This window comes from Lontra canadensis, unplaced genomic scaffold (assembly GCF_010015895.1).
Source record: "Lontra canadensis isolate GAN:19392208 unplaced genomic scaffold, GSC_riverotter_1.0 scaffold1, whole genome shotgun sequence".
NCBI lineage: Eukaryota > Metazoa > Chordata > Mammalia > Carnivora > Mustelidae > Lontra > Lontra canadensis.
The window spans coordinates 73,632,634-73,660,333 of record NW_022630995.1 but is presented as its reverse complement, the minus strand read 5'-3'; positions in this window follow the sequence as shown (position 1 = coordinate 73,660,333).

The following is a 27,700-nucleotide window of genomic DNA, read 5'->3' as shown; positions in this document are numbered from 1 at the left end:
TCAACTTAACACTGAGTAGATAATTTAAAATTAGACAAAAGTGTGTAAAAATATTCATACCCCTTTTGAAATATAAAGTAATAAGTAAGTCCTCTGTCAAATGCGACTGACATATTGAGGCTTCTTCGGCACTAGGTGGAATAAAAGTTGCCAGTATACAAATATACCCATGTATAAATATACTTACCCTTTCCATGATTATATATTATTTTAGATAAAATGATAAATTAACCATGCAGAATTTAGATTCTGCAGGTGAGAAATCTAATCACCCTTGGCAGCTGTCATATATAGAACAGCATATGAGAGGTGGGAGAGAAGTACAAGTGTCAGGGAAAGAAAAGTCCTTTTAAGTATCAAGATTTCTCCAACAGATGGCTTGATAACTTATTTTTTTTATTTTCTATGAGTTCTAATTTTCACCATAGTAAATATATTTTAATAATGTCTCAAATGCCAAATTAATTTGTTGGAGATAATCAAATGATGGAAGGTAGATTTACAAATATTTAAATATTCAACTGGAAAGTATTCTTCCTGCTTATATAACATACTGAAAGTCAACGGTCCAAATGTACTGAATTTCTGTCCTGAGATGCGTTAGAACTTTGGAGAAAAAGCAAGGTGTAAATCAGAAAGAATAACTAGCAGAAATACAGGCATGCTGAAAGGCCTCCAGGTGGCCAAAGCTAAAACCACACCACTATGTTCTAGACGTAGTGACTTGCTTCCAAAAACAGAGTAAGAAAGGAAGTGTTACAATGAAGGGACCTGGCAAATACCACCTTAACCAAGGGGTGAATTTTAAACTTGTCAGTGAATTCACTTAGATATTAAGTACCATGTGATAGATGCAATGAGAAAAACACTTCACCTCTGCGATATTCTTTCAAAAAACCCTAGCGTATTTGTTTATTTATTTATTTAAATTTTATTAAGCTTTTAATTTTAATTCCAATATAGTTAACATACAGAGTTATGTTAGTTTCATCTGTACAATATAGTGGCTCAACAATTCTATACATTTCTCAGTGCACACTTTGGTAAGTGTACTCTTTAATCCCCATCACTTATTTCACCTATCCCCCTACTCACCTCACCTCTGATAACCATCAATTTGTGCTCTATAGTTAAGAATGTTTCTTTTTTTTTCTTTTTAGTTTGTTTTGTTTCTTAAATTATACTTATGAATGTAATCATATGGTATTTGTCTTTCTCTGACTGACTTATTTCCCTGAGCACTATACTCTCTAGATCCATCCATGTTGTGGCAAATAGCAAGATTTCATTCTTTTTTTGTAGCTGAATAATATTCCATTATATATATTTATATTTATATATATATATATATATATGTATGTATAAAATATATTCCACCTCTTCTTTATCTATTTATCTATTGATGGACATGGATGCTTCCACAGCTTGGCTATTACAAAAAACACTACAATAAACATAGGGGTGCATATATCATTTCAAATCAGTGTTTTTGTATTCCTTGAGTAAATTCCTAGTATTGCATTATTGGATCACACAATTAGTAGTTGTGTTTTTAACTTTCTGAAGAATCTTTATACTATTTTTCACAGTGGCTGCACCAGTTTGCATTCCCACCAATACAAGACTGTTCCTTTTTTTCCACCTACTTGTCAATACTTGTTACTTCTGGTTTTGATTTTAGTCATTCTGAGACGTGTGAAGTGATATCTCTTTGTAGTTTTGATTGCCATTTCCCTGATGATGAGTGATGTTGAGCATCTTTTCATGTGTCTGTTGGCCATCTGTATGTCTTCTTTGGAAAAATGTCTGTTCATGTCTTCTGTCCATTTTTAATTAGATTATTTGTATATTTTGATGTTGAGTTGGTGTTGGTGTTACATTCTTTATATATATACTAAACATTTATTGGGTGTTTCATTTGCAAATATTTTCTCCCATTCAGTATGTTGTCTTTTAGTTTTGTTGACTCTTTCCTTTGTTTTGCAGAAGATTATTATTTTGATCTAATCCCAATAGTTTATTGTTGCCTTTATTTTCCTGGACTCAGGAGATATACCTAGAATAATGTTGCTATGGACAACGTCAGAGAAATTATTTCCTAATCTAAAAAGGAAATGTAAATAAAAGGTAACCCAAATCGGGGACATTCTATAGGATATTTATCCAGCACTCTTCAAGACTGTCAAAACAATGGACCAGAGGAGATTTGAGAGACAGGACAAATAATATCCTGAATAAATTTATAAAACAGAAAGAAGACAATTATTGAAAAACTGAAGAATCTCAAATAAGTTAGGATTTTAGATAATAGTAATACATCAATATTGATTCCTTAGTTTTGAAAAATGCACCATGATAATGTAAGATGTTAAAAACCAGAAGGAAGGAGTAAAATAAACAAACTGGATGAATTTGGAACTTTTCTGTAAATCTAATATCATTCTAAAATAACATTTTTTCTAATTTAAAAAACTGGTCTAGATCTTAAAAATTTATATTGCCGTAATTTTACCCCCCAAAAGAAAGTGAGAGGGACATTTTATCATTATTTATTTATTTATTTATTATTAAGATTTATACATTTATTTTAGAGAGAGAGCATTAACAGGAGAGAGGGGCAGAGGGAAAGGGAAAGAGAGAGAAAAAATTATGTAGTCTAAGGGGACTTGACAACTAAATGTAATGCAGAATTATGTTTACTCTGGATTAACAAAACAATCTAACTAAGAGTTATAAAGGACATATACAGTTCCTTAAATACAAGGCTAAGAGTGATCCAATTTATTCTGGAAGGAATAGAGAAAAAATTAAAGCAACAAAGTGAAGTGACTTGAGTTGTAACAGATATACTTTGGGCTCTAAATAACAGCTCTAAATAACAGCCAAGCACAAACCAACTTACTAAGATAAACGGGCTTTAAATGTCCATGGTTTGTTATATTATATAGAAGTAACTACAGATACTGTGATTACTCAGTGACAGTTACTCTGAAAATTATTCAGTCATTTCATTAAAGACCAGAGACTTTCCATCAATGTGCTTCATCATCCCCATGTGCTGGTGACATCTCCTTTCATGGTTGATGATTGCATGTTTCACAGGCAGAAAACTGACACCCTGTTAAAAACAGGAACATTTCCAACCTTAAGTCTCTTTTAATTCATAAGTAAACCTCTTCCTAGAAGCTTACAGAAGATTTCCCTTCATGTACAATGTCTTGGAATTAGTCACAGGCCATGACAAAAACAATCACAGCAAGGGAAATAAACCAAATATGGCCAGCTTGGACTGACTGTGGTGAACTCCAACAGGCTACCAGACACTCCCTGTTCCTAGGAACGAGAATTGGTCAAAGATGAAGCAGTACTGGGGCTTTCCCAGTAGAGAAGAAAGTGATGGTTGTGTGTATAAAAACAAGCATATCTGACATAGAAGTGAATGAGACTTATTTGAGGAAGGTATATTGGCAATAATATGGTTGATAAAGGGTCTATTTTAAGAGTCATAATGAGGGTCTAAATTAGGACAATAACAGGAATGAACAGATGCAATTGCTTCAAGGGACACTGGAAAAGTAAAATAAAGGAGACTTGTCAAATGGATGGGGAAAATAATTGGGTCACTAAGATTAGAAAAGACTTGAATGATAGTTCTAGAGAGATTGAAAAATAGAAATATTTATTGTGGTGATAAGGAGTGCATAACAGAGATGCATGGGCACGGAAGATGCTGAGCAGTGCCTGGGTATGTTAATTTCAAGAGGCTCTTAAGAAATCAATAAAAATCCCCTATACATACTTAGAAATGTAGCTTGGGGAACTATAAGGGTCATAAATACATATTTGATAATCATACACGTAAGTGTAATTATTAAAGCTAGGAAACTAGTGATCTTCAAGGAAGAGACATGGTAAAAAAAAGAAATTTAAGTATAGAAATTAAAAAAGTTCTGTATTTAGGAGTCATAGGAGAAAGTCATAAGAGAAATCACAGGAGAAGAAGCTAAAATCATAGTTAGAAAGAGTAGACATTAATTAGAGAAAAAATCTAGAAGACTTCTGTGTTGTTAGTGTTATAAACAGTATATGCAAATCCATGTATTAAGAAAGTTGAGGAATTTGTGATTAGTCATTTGTGACCTATTTCTGTAGAGTGCATGGAGTACATATCAGGTTCCAGCGAGCTGAGAAATGACTGGGAAATAAACATGTGGGAGCAATGAATATAGACTACTTCTTACTCTTTAAGAACTTTGGTAATTAAGGAAAAGACAGGGATTGGGTATAAGCTCAGTGATTTTCCAGTTTGATTAAAGTTGTTTTCTTTTTTCTTTTGATTTTATTTTTTAATGATAGATAGCCCTGATCATGATTATATGATGTACAAAAAGGCTTAGGAAAGAAGGAAATATTAAAAATAAAAGATGATGGAAGACTTTTAAGGTCAAATTTTTCTTAAAGGCAGAAAAGAAAGATGAGTTCAAGAGTAAATGTGCACTGATTAGCTTCAGAATAGAATGAGCTTACATATTAGAAAGAGAAGGGAAATAATAGCTGATCAATTTGTACTATAAACTGAAGGGTAAAACATATTTAGAATAATAGAAGAGGATGGAGGAAAATTTGCAGAAACCACCCACCACCACTACCAAACAAACAACAACAAAAAAAAATTTGTTTCTCCTTTTAATCCATGGAATTTTTTTCTAATATTTGTTGTTATACTTTATATAAAATTTTGGTAGATATCCATGAGTGTGTATATGTGCATATGCAGAAAAGAGATAAACAAAAAGCCTCAATCCATCCAGTAAAATGAAACCTCAGATGCTTAGGAAAAGGAAAAAATACACAAAAAGGAAATATATGAAAATACCTAAAGGTAGTGTAAGTCAAGCAATGATGAAGCATCCTATAATCTACACAAGATAGTAGAATATCATTAATTATAATCTCTATGCCAGTTGAGCAGTCAGTCAATCCCTAAGCAACAGCCTGTTGGCAGCCACTAGGTGTCCTGTAGTACTTATAAGATTCATCTGAAATGGAGGTAGTGAATCCAAATGGGGTTGGCAATTTTTTTTTTTTTTTTTTTTTTTTTTTACTTTCAGACAACAAAACTATGGCAGTGATGTCAGCACCTTACAGACCTAATTCCACAATACCACACCAAATGTAAGGAGCCATATGATAGGCAACATGACTGTGGGGTGCTCTATCTTTAAGGAACCAACTGTAAACCATAGTTAAGCAGTTTTGTAGTCTGCAGCTGTACTTAAATGAGGGTGACACAGAAAGTTTGAGCCTGATGGAATTAAGGAGGTAGATGAAAACCTGTCTCCTCCCAAGGCTTCCTCCTTTATCATATTCCAGGGAGTATCACAGCACATTCTACCAACATGTGGTTGGCTCATCACTACATGATGATTCAACACTATAGACTGCTTGAGTCATCACTACATGGTCAGTGCAGAGACCAGTAAGATTACCAAGGTGCTATGGTGTGTCCATAGCACATGCAAGAAAATTTGTTTTACCCACCAATTTCTTTAAAACCTTCTTTTCTAGATGTTTCGTAAACCATTGCCTCCAAAAGAAGACCTATTTCTTCACAAAGATAAAAATGACATGACTTGTTGCTTTACTTAACAAAGACCTTGACATACCTTCATTTTCTCATGTATAATTGCTTATTAAATCCCTATGGTATGACATTTTTATTAAAGGACTAAATGAATGTATTTTCATACTTTTGTCAATGTATATGATAAAATATCTGCATTAATGACTCACATCAGAGCTATTAGTCTAAATCACAAGTCATAAAATGAAGAACCATATTAAAATAAAAAGTAAAACTCTCACAGTTGAAAATAAGAACAAAAAGATGTGTATGAAGAAAGAGCTACTAATCAAAATTACCCACTCAGAATTTCTTGCAGAGGAAAATGCAGAACAGTTTAAAATGAATGAACAGCTCAATGATCAGGCAAATGAGAATGATTAGAAAAAAACATTCTCTTACATAAAAATAGAAATATGTAAAATAAAGTATATGTGCATTTTATTCACTTTTGGTTAGTTTTCTTTAATGGATTGTGGCTTTCTAGCTATTTTTTAAAGTTAGTATTTTAAAATCAAAATTCTTAGGTTGACTTATTGATCCCTCAATTGCCTTTCCTCATTTTCCTTCTTACTACCAAAGAAAACAAAAACACAAATACAAACTTTTCTGCTTGACTTTAGCTCCATCCCTAAAAGAAAAGACAAAGGAAACTAAAAGAATGTGTACGTCTACTTATATGCAGGTGCAATAGTCAGGATTCTCCAGAGAAATAGAACCAACAGTATATATATTGTTGGTTCTATTTAAATCTATAATAAATCATATATATACATATATATATATATGATTTATTATTGGAAATGGCTCATGTAGTTATGGAGGCCAAGATATCCCACAATCCGACTTTTATAAGCTGGAGAACCAGGGTAGCCAGTAAAATAATTCAAAGTCCAAAGGCCTGAGAACCAGGGAGCCACTGGAGTAAGTCCTAAAGTCCAAATCCCAAGAACCAGGAACTTTGATGTCCAAAGGCAAGAGAAGATGGACATCCCCATTCACAAAAGAAGGAATTCACCCTTCCTTACCCTTTGTTCTATATGGACCCTTAAGGGATTGGATGATGCCTGCCCACATTAGTGAAGGCACATTTTAGTCAACCTACTAAACCAATCACCAATCTCATGCAGAAAGGCCCTCATAGACACCCCAGGAGTAAAGTTTTACCAGCTATCTTGGTATCTCTTTGCCCAATCAAGTTTGCACATAAAATTAGCCATCAGAGCAGGCAACTAATCTAAGTATTTTACATATATGATCTCTTTTAACTATTAACACATTATAAATGCGCCTTTTAAAGGAAAACTGTTATTTATAAGTGTTTACCTCTACCATCACCCACCTGTATTAAAGTTTTAAAAACAGATCTTCAGTTACTCTCTTTCCTCTAGAATACATTGGAAGGTAGGATCTATCAGCAGTTAGGGATCTATTGCAAAGTCTCCATGAACTGTTCAGCTGACAACTAGTCCCATGACTCCCAGCATCTTCTCAGTTATATCCACTCCTCCAAAAATTCACCTCACCTCTGTGTTATTTTGGGGAACCTGTGGCTGCTTCAGTATCATTATAAATTCTGACTCTGAATTTAATCATAAAACATAAGAGTACAAAAAAAGATAACTTTATACTTTCTACAATCCCAACTGGTTTTCTAGCATGAGCATCTATTCCACAAGGTGAAGGTAAATTAATCTCAGACAGTTTAAGGTTTCCCCCATTCCAATAGGACCAGTATTTTCCTGAAGAGATTAGGAGTTATCATCTGATCTGAGTCGTTAACAATACACTTTGGTGTCTGATGAGGTGCTTTTGCTTCTGGTGATAATCTGCAATCTGTTAAGGTGGCCACACAGTCATTATTTTTGCTTCTGAGATTGATGCTCATTAAGCCAAATTGTTTTGTCCTCTTTATACATCTGATCAATCTACTGCCTTTCCATCCAAAATGATGGAAAAATGAGAAATTCATGGAGCCATCTACACTGCTTCATTTCACCACCTCCAGACAGTTCTGGGAGCCATCAGAATTGTTCTGCTGCTCTCTGTCTTACAGGGAATGGAGTACTTCCCAGGGGTCCTCAAGCCTGTCAGCTAAACACATCCTCAACCATGTCTTTTCTGGGCTTTCTTAAAATGTACCAAGAAAAAGGTCAAAGGCCTTTCTAAATTTAGATTTCCTAAAATCTACGTGGGATTTTTGTAATCCTCTTTCTTTCCTAGGATGATGCATGTGAAGTCAGGCTTCAGGGCTCCAGACAGGAGTGCCACCAGCATCTTAGCTCTTTCCTCTTCCTCTCTGACTCTCTAATCCCCCACATAAAGAGGGGTTAGACGTGAGAAATCTTGTCCATTCTCCTGAATTTGATCTCAGAGGAGATGAGAACTTTATGTTTCTCCCAGAGTCCAAAATTCAGGAGAAGCCTCAGTTCCAGAGTCCTGGGATCAAACTCCCTAACAGGCTCTCTGCTCAGTGAAGAGTCTGCTTTTCTCTAAACCTCTGCTCTTTCCCGTGCTGGTGTGCTCGCTCTCTCTCTTTTGTATATTCTCCCTTTTAAATACATACATACATACATACATACATACATACATACACACATTTTTAAAAAGGTTTCAGGTCATTGAAGAATAAATAAAATTGTATCAGTAATATGACAAACTCTTATTAAGGAAAAATATCCAAAAAGTTGAACACTTTAAGAAAAGCCTCCTCCAGTTTTTCCTCTCTTTTTTCATTTGCCTTACAAATCATTGTATTCTTTTTGAGGTACATTTTCCAGTATTTCTTACACGATCCATTTGTTGAACAAAAATGATCACTGCTCTGAGTTCATTAGTCCAGACAACAATTAGGTATAGGGATGGAATTCCCTCATAAAATACAGGGTCATCCAAGCCTTTTGTTCTGCAACTCCATCCAGTCCCATCACCTAGGAGAATTTCATTTTTACCCATTAAAAAGATAAGATAAGGGATGCCTGGGTGGCTCATTTGGTTAAGTCGCTGCCTTTGGCTCAGGTCTTGATCCCAGCATCCTGGGATCGAGTCCCACATCTGGCTCCTTGCTCAGCGGGAGCCTGCTTCTCCGTCTGCCTCTGCCTGCCACTCTGTCTGCCTGTGCTCACTCTGACAAATAAATAAATAAAATCTTTGAAAAAAGAAAAAGATATAACTACAGGGATACTGAAGTGAAGCTTCAAAATTATTATTTTATGAGCCTAAATATGCTACTAGTCAAGGTGTGAATGGGGAATGAGAGGTTGGGAAAGAAGAGGAAAGCTCTTGTTGGAGGTTTGTTTCTCTAATACTGACTGAGACTGCAATTAGTCTATGCAAAGAAAAACAAAAAAGACTGGACTTAGCACATGATCAGCACTTGCAAAAATAGCTGAGAAACATGAAAACTTAATAGTATAGTTTGAACAGGCCTATGCAGTTTAGAATCAGCAGAAAAATTAAGTAGAATAAAGGGCACTTGTTCTTTTTAATCACCCGTTCTCCATTTATTATTTCAACGCATGTATTTGTCACATTTGAGGTTTAGGTAGTCTTGCAGCTGAGGTATAGTTGTCAAAACTGGCCATTCTCTTTCCACATTTTTTAAGATTTTTAAGAATTTATTTATTTATTTATTTGAGAAAGAGAGAGGGACAGTGAGAGAGGGAACACAAGCAGGGGAAGTGGGAGAGGGAGAAGAAGGCTCCCCACTGAGTAAGGAGCCCAATGCGGGATTCAATCCCAGGGCCCAGGGATCATGACCTGAGCCAAAAGTAGACTCTTAATGACTGAGCCACCCAGGTGCCCTCTCTTCCCTCATTTTTAATCTTTCGTATCTACTAAGTCTGGTTAGTCCTATAATTCTAGAATTTTAACATTAAGTTCCAATGATATCAGATTATGGCCTCTTACTTTCCAGTCACCATATACCTTTACCTCTACTTCTAATGCTTTCTTCTAACAGAGATGCACACAGTTATACCCAATGTTTAGTGTTAATATGATTTTTGAACAAATGAAGGTCTCATGAATTTCATATAAGGATATCATTCTAATGATATCAAACATAGTTGTCTTCCAAGTATAATTGCTTGATAACTACAAAACTTACATTTTAAAAGTATAAAAAATTTTTTTTTTTTAGTTTGTACATAGTGAGGGTTCAATTAAATAACTGAATGACTCTAACATTACTATGCTGTAATAGAAGACTAGACAAATGTCTCTAAACCTTACTTAAAACTATCAAATGATGCTTTTTTTAAGTTCTGTATAGACACAACTAAACATAAGTGGATACTTGATACAGGGTTGTATTTGAATTTCAACTTTAGAATTTTGGTGAAACTGAGTACCATTTGATAAACATGCAGACAGATGTAATAGAAAAAGCAAAGTAAGATTAAAAAAACAAAACAAACAAACAAACAAAAAAAAAAACCCTCCCTGAATTGGAGAATATCTGATAGAACATAACAGAGCATATTCACTGGATTTAATACATTTTATTTCTGTGCTTCTTCAAAATCACATGAAAAATCAAATACTAGTTCTAGTATGTTGTATTCCATTGTGTTCATTTCAGAAAATGAGCAAGAAGCCTTAAAGGACTTGCATACTTAATGATGTCATTTAGGTCATTTAATGAAGAAATATCTCTGTAAATATACCATTATCATCACTGTTTTATTATGAACAGTTATCATTATTATCTAAATTAAAATACCAGACATGATATTCTTTCAGAAGCTACTCTAGCTACTCTGAATGGAATCAGTGAATTTTAGGAAAGCTCACATGTAATGTATAGAGTTTGTTTTTTCTCATGAGAATTCTATCTTTAGTTTCCAGTCTCTCAAGTCTTGAATAATTAGTATAAGGAGATAGCTTGCATATTGAGGAGCTTTGAAACCAAACATTTTTTGAAGTTTTTGTTACTGGTGATAAGAGGAAAAAGTACATTTCTTCTTTCACTTTTTAATGAGACATTTAACTTTCTCCTTTTAAAAAGAAAAGTACAGTAATGTGTGCTCATACAGGCAAAGGTAAATTATTTTAGGAAACCCATAATGAAAGAAAGATTATTTATCTAATTTTTATGCATTTTAGTTTAAAAACTTATAAAGCATTTCTATAAAAATGAAAAAAATACTGAAAGCTGAACTTACAGACTTTTATTATGTTGACTATTTTTCCAATTAAGAAGTGTATTGTTTCCAAATCTTAAAGGGATTATACAATGGGAAAATATGTTAAAATATTTCTATCTTGTTTCTTTATTTTCTCATTTTCTTTACCTGTCTTCACTAACTTTTCTATGACTCCCTTGTACCATTCTGTTGTTTTTTCCCCTCATCTTTCCTTTTTCTTTTTTTACTACACTTCACTCTATATTTAAAAAGGCATTTTAAATAACAATGGTCACGTTTAGGCCAGCCTTACTCCTCAGCATAGAATATAAAACTTACAAAACAATAAATCTTAATGTAAGCATCAAGGAAACAATCTGTTATGTTCACATCCCTACCATATGAGTCAACATAAAGGCACGGAACAGGTAAACATTCATCTCAACACAGAAGGTATTCACGTGCAGACGCCCTCTAGCCGCCACACTTAACATTGAGCTACCCTGCCTCTCACAGCACCTGACTGGGACATGGTATAGAAACCTTCACAGCCAGGATCTCTCTGCTATGGCCCCTTTTCTACTTCCATCACATTATATCTTATCTACTTCCACAATAGTCCTCTCTTTCTCTCAACCATCTCACTTCTCTGTAAATGGCATTAAATTGACACCATTTTAGAAAAGAACTAAATCTGGTTGGCCATGGAGTCTAATGCCTCTTGTGTGAAGATGGTATACAGCCAAATCACTATTGTTCATTTTCAAATGCTTGCTTTTCTGTCATTATTAAACTGCTTTAAAAATGAAGTCTGATAATGACTAACGGTCTTTTCAATAAGGTTAAATATTTAAAAGTAAATCAAATTGTAAGGGGAATAAAAATTAAAAAATAAATATGTATCATTATACTTTGGTGTTTCAAGAGGGTCTTGGAATCTTATTTTAAATATATCTATTTTAATGAATCTGAGAGAATAAAAGGATAAAGGAAAATTTACATTTTTACTTTTGTCTTATAAGAAGGAAGGAGACTGGAAGAACAAAGATAAGAACAAAAGAAAATAATCTAGGCATAGTCATAGAGCAATGACAAATTCCTCTTAAATCACAGAAGACAAGTAAATTTAAAAGATTGATAACTCTCAATGTAATGTAAATCATATTTTCCATCTATCAACCTGGACCTATCTATATTGTTACTGGAGGAAGTATCATTTTTTGACATGCTGTTGCTCTTAGCAACAAGTCATCCTGATATTTTCTTTGATTATAACTAAAGAGCAATATCCATTCTTGTTACATGGGTGTAAAGTATAATTTAAAGCTCATTAAAAGTGTAGCAGGTGTTCACGTATAAAGTACAAAAAAATAGAGGAAAGAATTTCTCTATGGCTGAGCTGTCAGTGCTTTAAAAGCCTAATTTATTTTGCATAACCTTTTAACAAATAGACTTGATTATAATAGAGAGAAGGGAAATGGAAACAATATATGCAGGGAAGTAAAGGGACTTAGCCTTTTCATTTGACCTTGATTCCCACCCTTTAAAAATATTACAGTCTTTTGACAATTGAAGCTTTGACATATAACACACTTTTCTTCCCCGGAGATAGAAGTTCTTCAGACATTTTCTTAGCATAAAAGCTGCTCTAGAGTAGAAAACGAGTAGGTGCATAAACTGAAACAGTCCATTTACATTCATTGCAAAGCCGGGAAAGGAATGGATGTTTAATCCTCCAGTCCTTTCACAGGTTTGTTTTTCATGTGGAAAGCTCTGACTCTTCAGAGAGGAAATTCAAATTAAATCAAAAGTGAGTACAAGTCTAGCAGTTGGCACTATTTCTCAATACCTTCCATTGTTGGCCTAAATTAGGCAAATGATGAGAGGAAGACCTAAGCACATCAGCCCTAGACATGAACTGAAATTACAAGTTGTAACTGTTAACACAGGAACACTATGTGAGCTGAGGATTTGCATCACTTTTTCCACCAGTGACCCTAATGAAAGCCCAGGATTGTTGGAGTTCACTGTATTTTGCATAATTCAAGTTATTAATATTTACATAATTCAAGTTATTAATATTTTTCTACTTTTAGAAAGAGGAAAGACCTGTATACATCTTTTTTAAAGGCAGAGACATATAAAGGGGAAGCTGTAGTATTAGGGAAAGAAAGGTGAGAAATAAAACACAAGTAAGTAGCAACAGAGTTTTGATAATGTGTTCTGAAATTCAATGGTGTTAAAATAATTTTTTGGAATGTAAAAGGCAAATATTCACAGCAATGGCAATTAAATTGGAAATTAAATGGGAAATACCATATAATCTTAACTAAACCCAAAATGGGTTGAGGGAGGACAGAAGTAAAAGTGTGCTAAAGACCTCTAATAATAGGTGTTTGCTTCTTTTCTCCACTAATGTCATTGTGGGGAAATCAGTGTATTGAAGAATATGAAGTAGCTCTCACATATGTCTAACAGTTTAGTGCAGGAGTTCTAAAAAAGTATTCTGTTTGGCTACACTATAGGTCTTTCTTTTTTTCTTTTATTTTTTTTTTCTTTCTTTCTTTCTTTTTTTTTTTTTTTTAATGAGCCAATAATTGATCTAAAAATAGGTCCTCAAATGCCATTGAACAATGAGATCTTGTAATGCTGGGGTTGCAGGCTGAAGTTGGTTGTGTACAATTCATTAGAGTTGAGAATCAATTGTCCCTTTCCTTCCAGCCTGTTAGAAATGATCAATACCTTCCTGGGTTGCTACAGTCTCCTTTTAAACAATGCCACCACTTATCTTCAGACAGCTTTATGCTTTTCTTTTACTGCTTGTTCTTAGTGGATGCTTAAATTTGTAACAGGGCACAAAGTGGTTTTATTTATTACGAATAGAATCACAATCTGTGTCATTCATACTTTTTTTTTTCACATAGAAGGTACTGAATATTTGCAAAATTGCCCTGAAATTTTCAGTTATGACCATGTGAAAACAGTATTTCAAATACTGCCTCTTCCTGAGGCCTCTAATTGTGACATTTTTAAAAACAATATAGTTCATATTCTGTCAAGAGAAGATCATTTGATTTCAGACAATGTGTGCAGCTGAGGCAATTTCTTATATTTTATTCTAGGGTAATTTAAACCCCTTTTCCCATTGTGGAATAACACAATTACTTGAAATTGCAAACTACAAAATTAAATCTCTGCAACATATACTTATTAGTCTATATCAAAAGAGAAATGTGGAGATTTTTTTTTTTGAAAACATGATATCAAGAATCACACTTTCTTTAAGTTAGTATTTGTATGAGAAATCACCTTTTACATTCTGCAGTATTCCAAGATATGATCTGTTCACACTATTACCCTTCCATGGGTCCTTAGCAAACATTGGACATGGTCCCTTAGTAGTGTTGTTAGAGGTCTGCCTGTGAGTATTCAAGGGAAGTTAAATTTGTCCTCTAAAAATAATCTGCAAAATGGCAATAAGGATTTGGATGTTGAAACTGTAGAGGATTAATAATTCTATTGCCCTGTAATGAAGTTATTAAGAATCAGGCCTTCAAAAATGTCAGTTTACTGAAAATCTTTATCATAATTGAAACAGGAATAGTATGGTATATATTCATTATGGTATATTTTGGGCTACCAGAATTATAGTAAACTTCTCTTGAGGACCATCTCTTTTACTTGCTTTATGATTAAAAAAAAAAAAAAGAAAGAAAGAAACTTTTATCATAACAGTACTAGTAAGTAGGCTAACTTATATAAAATACATCAATGTGTCCCCAAACTATCATTATAAGTAAAAGGTATCCTTAGATTTTGTAGTGGAAGCATATTTAATTATTTACCACTAGTAGTTTGCAGTAGATGTACTCTGCTTCTATTACCCAGCTTCTAAAAATAGTTTTTCCCCCTAGTCTATAAGTAGTACATGCTCATTAAATAAATTTTCTAAATACAGGATGATAATGTCGCTATCCCTGAAGATATGGTTTAGGGGACCAGGAAATCACAATACAATACAAATCTAGGTTTTGTAGTAGGCAAAATGATGTCAGAATAGAAAAGATAAAAAATACAAGTGATCTCTATTGACTCTAGCGCTTATGAATAGTATTATAAAAAAAATAAAAAATAAAAGGAGGTAAATAAAAGAACCCTAAACCTTCTGCTAAGATGATAATATATTTTTTTACTATTATTAAAACTCTTATAATACAATGAAATTATAGATTTAGGTAATGATCTTCAACAGTTATTAAAATCGTTAGGTAAAATTTTGATGACCAATTTTATAATAATAAATCAGATTGCTATCACCTGAAACCATGATTAATCCTAATATTATAAAAAAATAAAATGCTGTCAGATGGAGGCAAAATATAGGGCAGACATGGTATAAGGAGAACTCAGATGCAACTGTTGTGCATGAGGAAAGAATGCCCACTTGTAAAACTAAAGTCAGCATAAGAATACATGTTTGGGGTGGGGTGGAATTATGGGTGATAAAGAGAGAACTATCTTCTCAGGTGGTAGATCAGGGTCTTTCAAACTTCTCTGAGAAGACCTGTGTTTAATAGGTAACATGAAACATAGATTAGCAATGGCTGAAAAAACTTATAATTTAATGGGCCAGAGTTCAGCCTTCTGAGATGCATGATTGCACTAAAATGTTGCAAAGAAAAAGCCAACACATTCTGAGCTGGGAGCATTGTTGGGACAAAAGGAGAGGGAAGAGTGTTTCCTACAAGTGTTTAGAGAGCCTAGTAATCAATTGAAACCATTAAAATCCTTTCCCCACCAAGTTTTGTACAATGAAAGTTCAATTTCCACTTAAATAATCTGTTTAAATTAATCATTGATTTCTCATATAAGCCACTCTCAAATGATTTTTGCTAATGTTTGCTTAATTCAGGTAGGTGAAAAAATGTTTGTATAAAAGAGGAAATCTTTTACTTATTTTTTTACATTTTTTATTGAAGTATAATTAACATACAGTGTTATATTAGTTTCAGGTATACCACATAATGATTGAACAATGCTATACATTACTCAGTGCTCATCACAGTATGTGTACTCTTAATCCTCTTCACTTATTTCACCTATCCCCCATCCGCCATCCATGCTGACAACCACCAATTTGTTTTCTGTATTTGAGTCTGTTTTTTGTCTCTTTTTTCTTTGTTTCGTTTCTTAAATTTTACATACACGTTAGATCATAGGGAATTTGTCCTTCTTTGACTGACTTATATTACTTAACATTATACCCCCAGATCCATCCATGTTGGTACAAAAAGAAAGATGTCATTTTTTATGGCCAAGTGATGTTCCATTATGTATACATGCATGTTTGTGTGTGCATGTGTGCATATATACACACAGTACATCTTTTTTATCCATTTTTCTATGGGTGGACACTTGAAATACTTCCATTGGCTATTGCAAATAATGCTGCAATAAACATAAGAGTATATATGTCTTCTTGAATTAGTGTTTTCATATTCTTTGAGTAGATATCCAATAGTGGAATTACTGGATCATATGGTAAGTCTATTTTTAATTTTTGAAGAAACTCCCATCCCGTTTTCCACAGTGGCTGTACTAGCTTGCATTCCCACCAATAGTCCATGAGGTCCTTTCCTCCACATCCTTGACAATGCTTTTTTTGTTTTTGATTTTAGCCATTCTGACAGCTCTGAGGTGATGTCTCATTGTGCTTTTGTTTTTTATTTACCTGATGATTAGTGATGTTGAGCATCTTTTCATGTGCTTGTTGCCATCTGTATGTCTTCTTAGGGAAAAAAAAATGTGTGTTTAGGTACTCAACCCACTTCTTAAATGGGTTATTTGTTCTTTTGGTGTTCAGTTGTAGAAGTTCTTTATATATTTTGCATATTAACCTTCTATTGGATATATCATTTGCAAGTATGTTTTCCCATTTAGTAGGTTATTTTTTAGTTTTGTTGATGATTTCCTTCACTGTGCAAAAACTTTTTATTTTGGTGTAGTCCCAATAGTTTAATTTTCTTTTGCTTCCCTTGACAAAGGAGACATATCTAGAAAAATGTTTCTAAAGCTGATGTCAAACAGACTACTGCTTATATTTTCTCCTCTTCCTCCTCTTCCTCCTCCTCCTTCTTCTCCTTCTCCTTCTTTTGTTTCAGATCACACATTCGTCTTTAATATAGTTTTAGTTTATTTTTGTATATGGTATAAGAAAGTGATCCAGTTTCATTATTTTGCATGTAGCTGTCGAACACAATTTGTTGAAGAGACTGTCTTGTTCCCATTGTACATTCTTGACTCCTTTGTTGAAGATTAATTGACCATATAAGTATGAGTTTATTCCTAGGCTCTCTATTCTGTTCCGTTGACTATGTGTCTATTTTTGTGCCAGTGCCATACTCTTTTGATTACTATAGCTTTATAGTATATTTTAAAATCTAGTGTGGAGATACCTCCAGTTTTGTTCTTCTTTTTCAAGATTGCTTTGGCTGTTTGGGGTCTTTTGTGGTTCCATACAAATTTTAGGATTATTTGTTCTAGTTCTCTGAAAAATGCAGTTGGTATTTTGATAAGGATTGCAGTAAATCTGTAGACTGCTTTGGGTAATATGGACATTTTAACAATATTTGTTCTCCCAATCTATGAGCATAGAATATCTTTCCATTTTCTTGTGTTACCTTCAATTTCTTTCATCATTGTTTTATAGCGTTCAGAGTATAGGTCTTTTACCTCCTTGGTTAAACTTATTCTTAGGTATTTTATTCTTGTTGGTGCAATTGTAAGTGGAAAATACCCATAAGTATATTAGCATAAACCTAACAGTACATCAAAGACGAAGTCAATTCATAGACCTCTGGTATGTGTTTTTACCGGTATAATCTTTTCAAATCCTTTTGTTTCTTAAATTTTTATCTCCAACTGCTGATATACTTTCTTCTCTTTTAATTTACAATTTATTCTCTATTACATTCAAAACATAAAACTACAACTTGTTTCTTTTCCTTCATCTCCAAGTCTGAATTTTATAATCTATAATTTCCTGCTAATTAAATTTCTTCCTCTTGGTTAGTTTCCTTGGTCTTTATTACAGCCTAAAACAGTTCCTCATATCATTCACCTTCCAGATAGAGAATCTTAATTGCAAGTTGACATTTCCTTTTTTTTTTTTTCCTATGTTGTGTAAGTTGTCATTCTAACAGAAGACTCAAGGTATGATACAGCCCCACTTTTTTTCTGATTCTTTCAAAATGCCCTTAAGTCTTCATGCTGCACTCTAGTTTTCCTACTGCCAGCTACACTCTTTCAAAACAGAAGTTACCTACTCTGGAAAATACCCAAATCTTTCTCTATATCTAGTAAAAGTGTGGAGTCATTGCTAAGCATTCATCTATTGCCCTATAGAGTTTGGGGTGCTATATTACTCCTACAAATGGCAAAGGTAATAATATATTGCATGTGGAACACTGTACAGACAGTTCACCCATAATTTATCCTTTCATCAACCTCACGAACCAGGCTCTATGATTAACTCAATTTTATTGAGGAAATTGGAACTTAGTGCAGTTTAGTAAATTGGTTAAGAGTGAATAGCTTATAAATAGTGTACCCAGGATTTGGCCTCTGGCCAACTTGGTCTAATTTCCCATGTTTGAAATTTCTTTTACCTCCTGCACTCTCCTTATACATGCTACCTAGGATTGAACACTTATTCTAAACACTACAAACAGGATTGTGTGTCCTGAAAGTTAGTTAAACTGAAAACTCTGTATGCAGGTAACCAGTCCTAGATCTGGAAATTATACGTACAATCAAGATTCCATTTATCCATTAGAATCACATCTGGGCTTGGCTTGCCTTACATGCTGTCACATATTCTTAGTTTATAGCCTGGTGTCATACTCTTCATGGGAAGTTTTCATACCAATATCCAAAGCAAATGGACTAGGGCCTAGTGTATCAGGGGAATGTTCAAATTAATCAAATTAAAGCAATCAGAGTAGGTTTATTCTGCTTTCTCTACATCAGCTGAAAAAACAAAAAACAAAAAACAAAAAAAAAAAAACAAACAAAAAATAAAAAACAAAAAAAAACCCCACAAAACTTTGGCACCAATATTTGTAGTTAAAGATTTTATTCATCCTGTTTTTGGCCAGTCTCTTTCTAACATAAATAACACCACTGCTTTCTGCTAATACCCCTATGGCCACCTTTACTAAATGACCTTTAATGGTATATCCTTGGAAATTAGTCTTTAAATACCATATAAGCCAGACAAAGCACATTATTTTAATTGAAGATCATTTCTTAAGCACTATGAAATGAATACCTGCATTCTAACTTATGTTATGAACATACCATCTCAATGCCTCAGATCTTTTTCTATTTTCACAAAAATGCTTGAAAAGAAAAAAAAAATCACAAGAGTAAAAAAAAAGAGAGAGAGAGAGAGAAAGCAAATCACTAAATATAATTTTACCAATACCACATGAACAAGTTTATATCCAGATTTTTATTTTGAATATATTTCCATAAGTGTTTCTTATGTTACTGCCTACTCTTAGGAAATACTTTAATAAATGCATGAATTTCTACCAAGAATAAATACTACCGTTTACTCAACTTTCCTATTGCTTAGTATTTAGGTTGTTATTAATTTTTGTTTTTACTGCTATGTATTTATTCTGTGAATAGCCTTTATATACCCACTTATGTGATTAGATTCAGATTTCCAAATTCAAAAGTAACTAGGTCAATTGATACAAACATTTTAAAGACTCATCACATATTTAAAGATTCTTAATGCTAAAGATGTTACTTTTAACTAGTTACAAACATATTTTCAATCATTCAGGTGATTAAAATGAGTTAGAAGTACAGAAATTATTACTCAAAGTATTTGGCAGTAAAATAGTGATTAAATGTTACGTGCACATTTCTGTGGGACAACACTTTGGCAGACACATTAAGCCCCTCAGATTCTGAGAAAGAATTGAATTCACATTCTTCATCCACATTTATTTTCCTATTTACATAGACAAATTACTTCCTATCTTTAAATTTGTCTAATATCTGAAATATGAATAATAATGATTTCATTCCTTAATTTCAGCTTAAGTAGTAAGTGGTATAATGATATAAATGGCACAGCAAAATGCTGGGTACATAAGGAACCCTCATTAAAGGTAAGCAATTTCTGAGTTAGCAGGGCCCTGTGGCATGGTGCTCAGAAGTATATGCTCTGAAAAGTGTTTCCTGAGTTTGAACTCCAGATATACCCTCTACCAATTGTGCGATCTCTGGCCAGTTATTCTAACTCTCTGTTCCTCTGTTTCTTCAGATGTAAAAGTGGGAATGGCCATAGCACTTAAGTTCATAAACGTCTAGGATAAGGTCTGGCTTACAGTAAATGCTGAATAAATGTTTATACTAGAAATTATCAGTAATGTAACATGATTTTGTACTCTGTTTTTAATTAGTAGATATCTTAACAGAAAGTAGATTGGTTAGCAGTAGTCACTGAGAAACCAATTGATTAATTTAATTAAAATTATGTTTCCTTGTTGCTGCAAACTACCCTGGCTAAATGCTATCTTAAGCCCATAATTGCTGTATTTGGACTAAAAAGAAGCCATTGTCACGCAACACAGAGTGCTATATACATCCTGTAGTCAAGTAAGAAATGCTGAATACAATTGTAAGACTTCACATTTAAAGTAAAATTTTAAATGAAAACATCTATTTCAAAGTCCTAAGGAAGACAGATTTTTTTTGGTATGATATTTGTCTTCTTTATTTTTTTTCTTTTTATTTTTTTAGAGAGAGAGAGAGAGAGTGTGTATGTGTGTGTGTGTTTGTGTGTATACACACAGGAGCAGGGTAGTGAGGGACAGAGAGACAGGGAGAAAGAGAGAGAATCTTAAGCAGGCTCCACACCCAGCACATGGGCCTGACCCTGTGCTTGATCTCAAGACCCAGAAATCATGACCTGAGTGGAAATCAAGAGTCGGATGCTTAACCATCTGAGCCACCTATGTGCCCCTGATAGATACTGTCTAGGGTAAACTAATAAACAATAATATTTTCATATTGAATTTAGCTTTTTCTCCCTATCTTTTTTCCCCATATAAATGTATTCTCATGGTTAAAATTACTCTGATTTTCAGATTCGTGTGGACTAAGTTAAAGCACCATTTATACATATACACATATATGGTATATAAAATTTAAAATTTATTTCTAAATATAAAATAATATGATATTCTTATTTCATTCAAAAGTTTCCAGGTATTAGTAAAAAATTAGGGTTAACAAATAAATGAGTTATTTATTTATCATTTATTTTGGAAACCTGGATTTTCTCCAGCAAATCTAAGAACAGGAAACACTTTTCAGAGCATATACTTCTGAGCACCATGCCACAAATTACTGGGAATATTCTTATTACAGAAGTCCACATACTGTTGATTGTTATGCAGATGGGGGCACCTAGCTAGCTCAGTTGGTAGATGCAACTTTCTTTTTATAATTTTTTTAAAGATTTTTATTTATTTGACAGAGATCACAAGTAGGCAGAGAGGCAGGCAGAGAAAGAGGAGGAAGCAGGCTCCCTCCTGAGCAGAGAGCCCAATGCAGGGCTCAATCCCAGGACCCTGGGATCATGACCTGAGCTGAAGGCAGAGGCTTTAACCCACTAAGCCATCCAGGTGCCCCGGTAGATGCAACTTTTGATATCAGGATTGTGAGTTCAAGCCCCATGTTGGGTGTGGAGCCTACTTCAAAACAAAACAAAACAAAACAAAACAAAGATTTTTATGTAGATGGAGTTCTTGTTATTACTTAACTCAAAAGAATATCTCAGTTGTATTTCTTGAAAATATAGTATAACAAATGATTAATCACCAGAATATGAAAGATAAATTAAGAGCAAACAATATGCTGAAATAAATTATATATTTGCAATTAAATAAATAATTTAGATAAGCCATTCTTTCTCAGAACTGTAAGCTTGAGTTTGAAATATATCTTAATTTAAAATGCCTGTATTTTTAATAATTACAATTTTTCCCCACACAACTCTTGGGTAAAAACAAACTGCTTATTCTTTTTCCTAATTCAAGCTTTCAATTTGGCCAAATCTAATTTGCAAGTGGTGAAAGTTCCATTTCCTTTATGTTTAGGGTCTCCTGCCCCTCCTAGGGTCAGACAGAAATTTGGAGAGTTTATGTATTGTCAGAATCTAGGAGTAGACCCAAACCCTGCTCCATTATGGTTGCCACTCTGTTTTCCTTTCTCCTTCATAGTATGTAGTCTAGTAGAGTCCTTTTCATCTCTGAGGTCCAAAGGTGTTCTGGATGGGTATAGGTGCCCTTGCAGCAGGATAACCCACAGAAGGGAGATTCCACCACAGATTTTTTCATTTACTTCTCTGGCTCTCACAGGTAGATATTCTACAAGAATATAAGCACATCAGGAGAAGCTGGACACCAGTTTGTTACTCTTAAACAAACAAAGACACAAACAAGGAAAACAATCTTAAAACTTTTTGACTTCTCAGTCTCAGGAAGCTCTCCCTGTCATTTTGAATTAGGCCTCGGTATCCTCCCTCCTTAACAACCCTCTCTGCCTTTTCCTCTAGTGCCTTTATTCTAAACCCAACATAGTCTTGGTAGGATAGAGTGCCTCTGAAGTGTCTTGAAAATGTCATTTTTTCCCCCCTGTTATGTGTTAGGAAGGGACAAAATCTGCCAAAGAAAGTGAGCCCCTAATCAGAACTATAAAGATTGCAGAAGTGAAAATAACTCTCCATTTGTAAATCTCCTACAACAGTGAGGACACAATAAAGGTAGTTAATAACTCAAGAAACTGTCTCTTTTATCTATCTTCTATCTTTTATCTTAAATCACAATGTACTTAAAAAAATACAGCAAACAGTACACATAACAGTACAACTATTTCAATATAATGTAGAGAAATAAAATACAGTTTCTGGATTGACTTGTAAAGATAGTCTTCTTAATCAATGTTGCTTTCAATAGAAAGATAAAGATAATTCAGAGATGAAGGAAAAAGCTGACAGCTCAAAAGTATCCAGTTTCTGGGCTTGAAATTGTTTCGATACTTGAAATTGTTTAAACTTGAGATATAACCATTAACATCCCTAGGACCATGGCTACAGGTAAAAATAAGTAGATTTTTGTTTGTTTGTTTGTTTGCTTGGCCAGTAAATAAGAAAAATATTACTCACCCATCCTTTTTTGGAAAGTGGGCTCTAATACTCTAATAATGGGTTGGGGGGACCACTTAAGAAAAAATAATGAGGGGCGCCTGGGTGGCTCAGTGGGTTAAAGCTTCTGCCATCATCTCAGGTCATGATCCCAGGGATCTGGGATGGAGCCCCGCAACTGGTCTCTCTGCTCAGCAGGGAGCCTGCTTCCTCCTCTCTCTCTGCCTGCCTCTCTGCCTACTTGTGATCTCTGTCTGTCAAATAAGTAAATAAAATCTTAAAAAAAAAAAAAAGAAAAGAAAACATAATGAAAATGACTACAGATATAATGTGCCTGAAAAAGGAGAGGTAATAGTAAATAATAAAATAAAACTAAAATAAAATGAAAACCAATCAGGCACAGTAAGACAAACTTCACACTCTCCTAGGATCAAATTGGGCAATTTTTTATTTAAAAGAAAACTCTTGACAAGAGTAGAAAATTTTCTTTTCAACCACTCCAATTCTAGTACATTATTAGTTAACGTACTCAGAATGCCTTGTAGTAACTACACTTTTTTTTTTTTTTTTTTGTCTCAGAATTCTCTTTTGTCCTCTATAAAAATGGAGATTGTAACACTCAAAAATCTCTTTGGGATCTGCAGACAAGAGCATTATGTAGCCATTAAGTATTAACAATATCTATTAACATAGGACCTTTTACATAGCTTCTATAAAAATCCCAAAGTTGAAAAAAATAAATGCCCTACTACTTAAAATGAAAATAGTGAGGGAAAAAATGGAAGCATTCCATAAAAATGGTAGTCTTCACGGTTTTGTATTGAATGGTGGACAGGATACTAAATAAATAAATAAATAATCTGCCATGATTTCTCCTCCAAAGGTTTATAAAGGAACATGAGTTACCTTAGAATTTGTGGAAACAGTGTCTTACTTTCTGGAGATAATATGTATGTTATGTGTTATTCTATCAAAAGGTCACCATCCAAATTGGATTCAAAATATCTTTGACTTCAGTGAAAACTTATTTCATTCTATGGTATAGATTTAGTTGTCCTATTTTTGTCCTGAAAATGGTATGCTTATTTAAAATTTGAAACAGGATTTTTAACTGTGAACATTATCTCTGTGTCTCAAGAAAACTACTGTATGTTTTTGGTGAAAACACGATGAGAAAATTAAATGTACACCACATCATGTCTTAGTCATCATATTTCTATGTTTATAATTCCTTAATTTTTCCATTGCAGTTTTGCTTCCATTTTAAGTGAGAGATCTGTCATTGTCCAGCAAAATCAGTATTGAGAAACCTCTGAGCACCATGGGCTCTGACATCAAGGGAAGATGTGAGAAAATAAGATTCCTAGTGTGTAGTAATAATCTTCAGCAAAAGCACTCAGCAATCTTAAAAGAGTAAGGTCAATTCTAAGAGTGAAGATTCAACTAAGATGATCATACATTAAATTATATAGCTCATGAAATACTGATATTATTTTGTACTCATCAAAAAGTGCATCAAGATGTCAGAATAAAATACTAACAATCAATAACTGCTCTGTATTTCAAAGATCTACTTTCAATTTGCTTTTCTCAGTATGATCTTGATTTTAAGGTTAAGCATGGGGCAGTTAAATTTCTAAGTGATGACTCCAATAAAACAATCTATTTCCTTTCCCTAAATATCATCTTCCTCAAAAACTGGCTAGTCTGAAAAATAGGTAAAAGCTTCAGGGGCCACAGGACTCTGATATCCAGACCTCAAACACGTCCTTCTTCCAACTGATCCTTGGCCATGTCTGGTCAATGCACAGCTTTCACTGTGTCCTCATGGCTTTCTTAGGAAAGGCTTATTTACAGGCATACTTCATTCAATTCATGAAGCCTTCTGGCTCTTACTCATAAGTGCTATGTGTAGAAATGCCACCGTGAACAAAGACCTGAACTGGCAAAGAAAAGTCCAGTCACAAATGAGCTCTATGACACTAAGAAAATAGCTTTCCTGGTCCAGGGGTAGTTAGATATAAAATGAACAGATTGTACAGATCAGTGGTTCCCAAAATCAGTTCTGCTTCAGTAGTCCTTGAAAAGTTCCACAAAAATACAGGGTTTTGGCTTTATCCCATATTATCATTACAGAAATCACCTGACCACAGGGCACAGAAATGTGCATTTTTTAAAAATAATTTTGGTGGTTTTTTTTTTTAAGATTTTTATTTATTTATGTGACAGACAGAGATTACAAGTAGGCAGAGGCAGGCAGAGAGAGAGATTGGAGGAAGCAGGCTCCCCACTGAGCAGAGAGCCTGATGTGGGGCTCGATCCCAGAACCCTGGGATCATGACCTGAGCCGAAGGCAGAGGCTTTAACCCACTGAGCCATTCAGGCGCCCCAGAAATGTGTTTTTCCTAGGACAGTAAAGATAAGCTTTGGATGTGGATTTGTAGATGATACCTAAAGCCTCTTTCATTTCAAAAATACTAAGAATAAAAAAATACAAGAGAAATTGGATAACAGCTATACATCTAAATTTATATATCTTAAATGTATACATCTTTCCAGACCTTACTGCATTTTTACCAGATGCCTTGCCATGTACAATATTTGTTTTTATGTATAACATTTTATTTAATTTATCTCCCTACCCTATAAGACAGTGTTATTTTATGTGATAGATTATAACATGATCTACTTGCCCAGATATATGTGGGTATATGTGGTACAGCCAGTATTTAATCCCAAGGCTGTCTGACTGTAAGACTTTGTGTTATTATTGTTATTGTTATTATTTTATTATTCCTATCATCACATACTGTCTCTCTATTTAGTTTGCTATAATATGTGATGGATAGAATTTGGGGAAGTACCAGAAATTATTATTATATAAATTATGATAATAAATTCTTATTATGTATTATCTATTATATTATTAAAATATCACTCTCAAAATGCCTACAACAAATAAGTGTCTTGGTAAAAGGAAAAAAGGAAGGAAGAAAGGAAAGGAGGGAGGGGGGAATATTAAGTTATTTATTAAAATCTATAAAAACCTCAAAAAATCTGCCTTCCTGGAAAGTCAGTGTGACTCAACAACATAATGCCCCCCAAAACGTTATCTCATTGTCAATTCATAAAGTGCCTAAAAGTATTAAGATAAATCAATTAAGGACAATTTAAATAAGGAGTACAATAAAATTCTGAGTACAATAAATCTTCTGATGAAGATAATTCAGCCGAAGTATTAAACATTAGATAATTAATATCTAATATTTCTAATATTTTTTCCAATGACGTCAGTTTTGGAGGACTACGATAGGCTCTAAGTTTTCAATAGTAAACAAGGAAAAGCCTCTTCTATCAAGGAACCTAGAATATACAGAGTAAGATAAGGGCAAATAGTAATGATATTTTGTGAAAGATACATTGTTAGAGAATAACGGACAGTCACAAGAAGGGTGATATAAGGCATCTGACCCAATATCTTGGTAATTTGCTGATAGCTTTTAAGGGGGGTGCCCTCCATCTTTGCTTTTGCTTTGCATCAGGGCAAGAATAACTACATGCACTCTACTTTGGCACTGGTAGAAGATGCAAAGGACAGAAGTCTCTGCCTCCATTAAATTCATGAAGTGTGAAAATTGTCAAACCGGTCCCACACTTTAACTATAATGGAAACTGCAATCTACTTTCTTTTTCTTGCTCTTTCAAACCATTTTCAGACCAGCTTGGAACCTTACCCTACATACCCAGAGAAGCCCCACTGTGTAAGTTATAAACCTTGCTATGTCTTCTTAGTATGTGTGTTATCATCAGTCTCACCATTCAAACCAAATTTTTAGTAGGCATTCATCTTATCTTCAAAGGATATCCCAAAGAGGGATATAGGAAGAGCTTGCTCAAAGCAGGTGTTCCAGCTATTACATGGGAAAAAAAAGTACATAAAAATACTTTAGATAGAATTAATATTGCAACATTTTCTTTTGTCTGGAAACAAAACCCCTAAAAAAATACTCGAACACTTCATTTCTTGCTAAAATCACCCAGAAATCTAATTAGAAAAAAATCTATAATTTCATTGTACATTTGAGAATAATCTAATCCATACATTGGTACCAAAAAAGGCTTCTGTCAGTTAAGGCTGCAGAAACAAGCATCATGAGAACATGCCCTAGCCTACTGTGTGGAATTTTCTTAGGGCAACTTAAAAGGAAAGAGAAAAGAGATGACTTCTCTCACACACTCTCCCTTACCATTGCCCTATAATCCTATGAATGATGGCAAATATGGCTTCCTCAACATTTCACCCCGATGGAGCTGAGAAGATAACATAATGGGCATTTGAAAAAAGAGCTACGAAGGATATAAAAATACTTAAAAATTTAGACCTTATTTTGGACCTATTTGGACTTATTTTGGACTATTTTATATCTAGCATAGAATAAATATTCCAAATATTAAAGACACTGAAATTAACATTTAAATAGCCTATTTGGGGGCACTTGGGTGGCTCAGTAGGTTAAAGCCTCTGCCTTCGGCTCAGGTCATGATCCCAGGGTCCTGGGATCAAGCCCCACATCAGGCTCTCTGCTCGGCAGGGAGCCTGCTTCCCCCTCTTTCTCTCTGCCTGCCTCTCTACCTACTTGTGATCTCTGTCAAATAAATAAATAAAATCTTTAAAAAGTAAATAAATAAATAAATAATAGCTTATTTGGGAAAAATAAGTCAAAG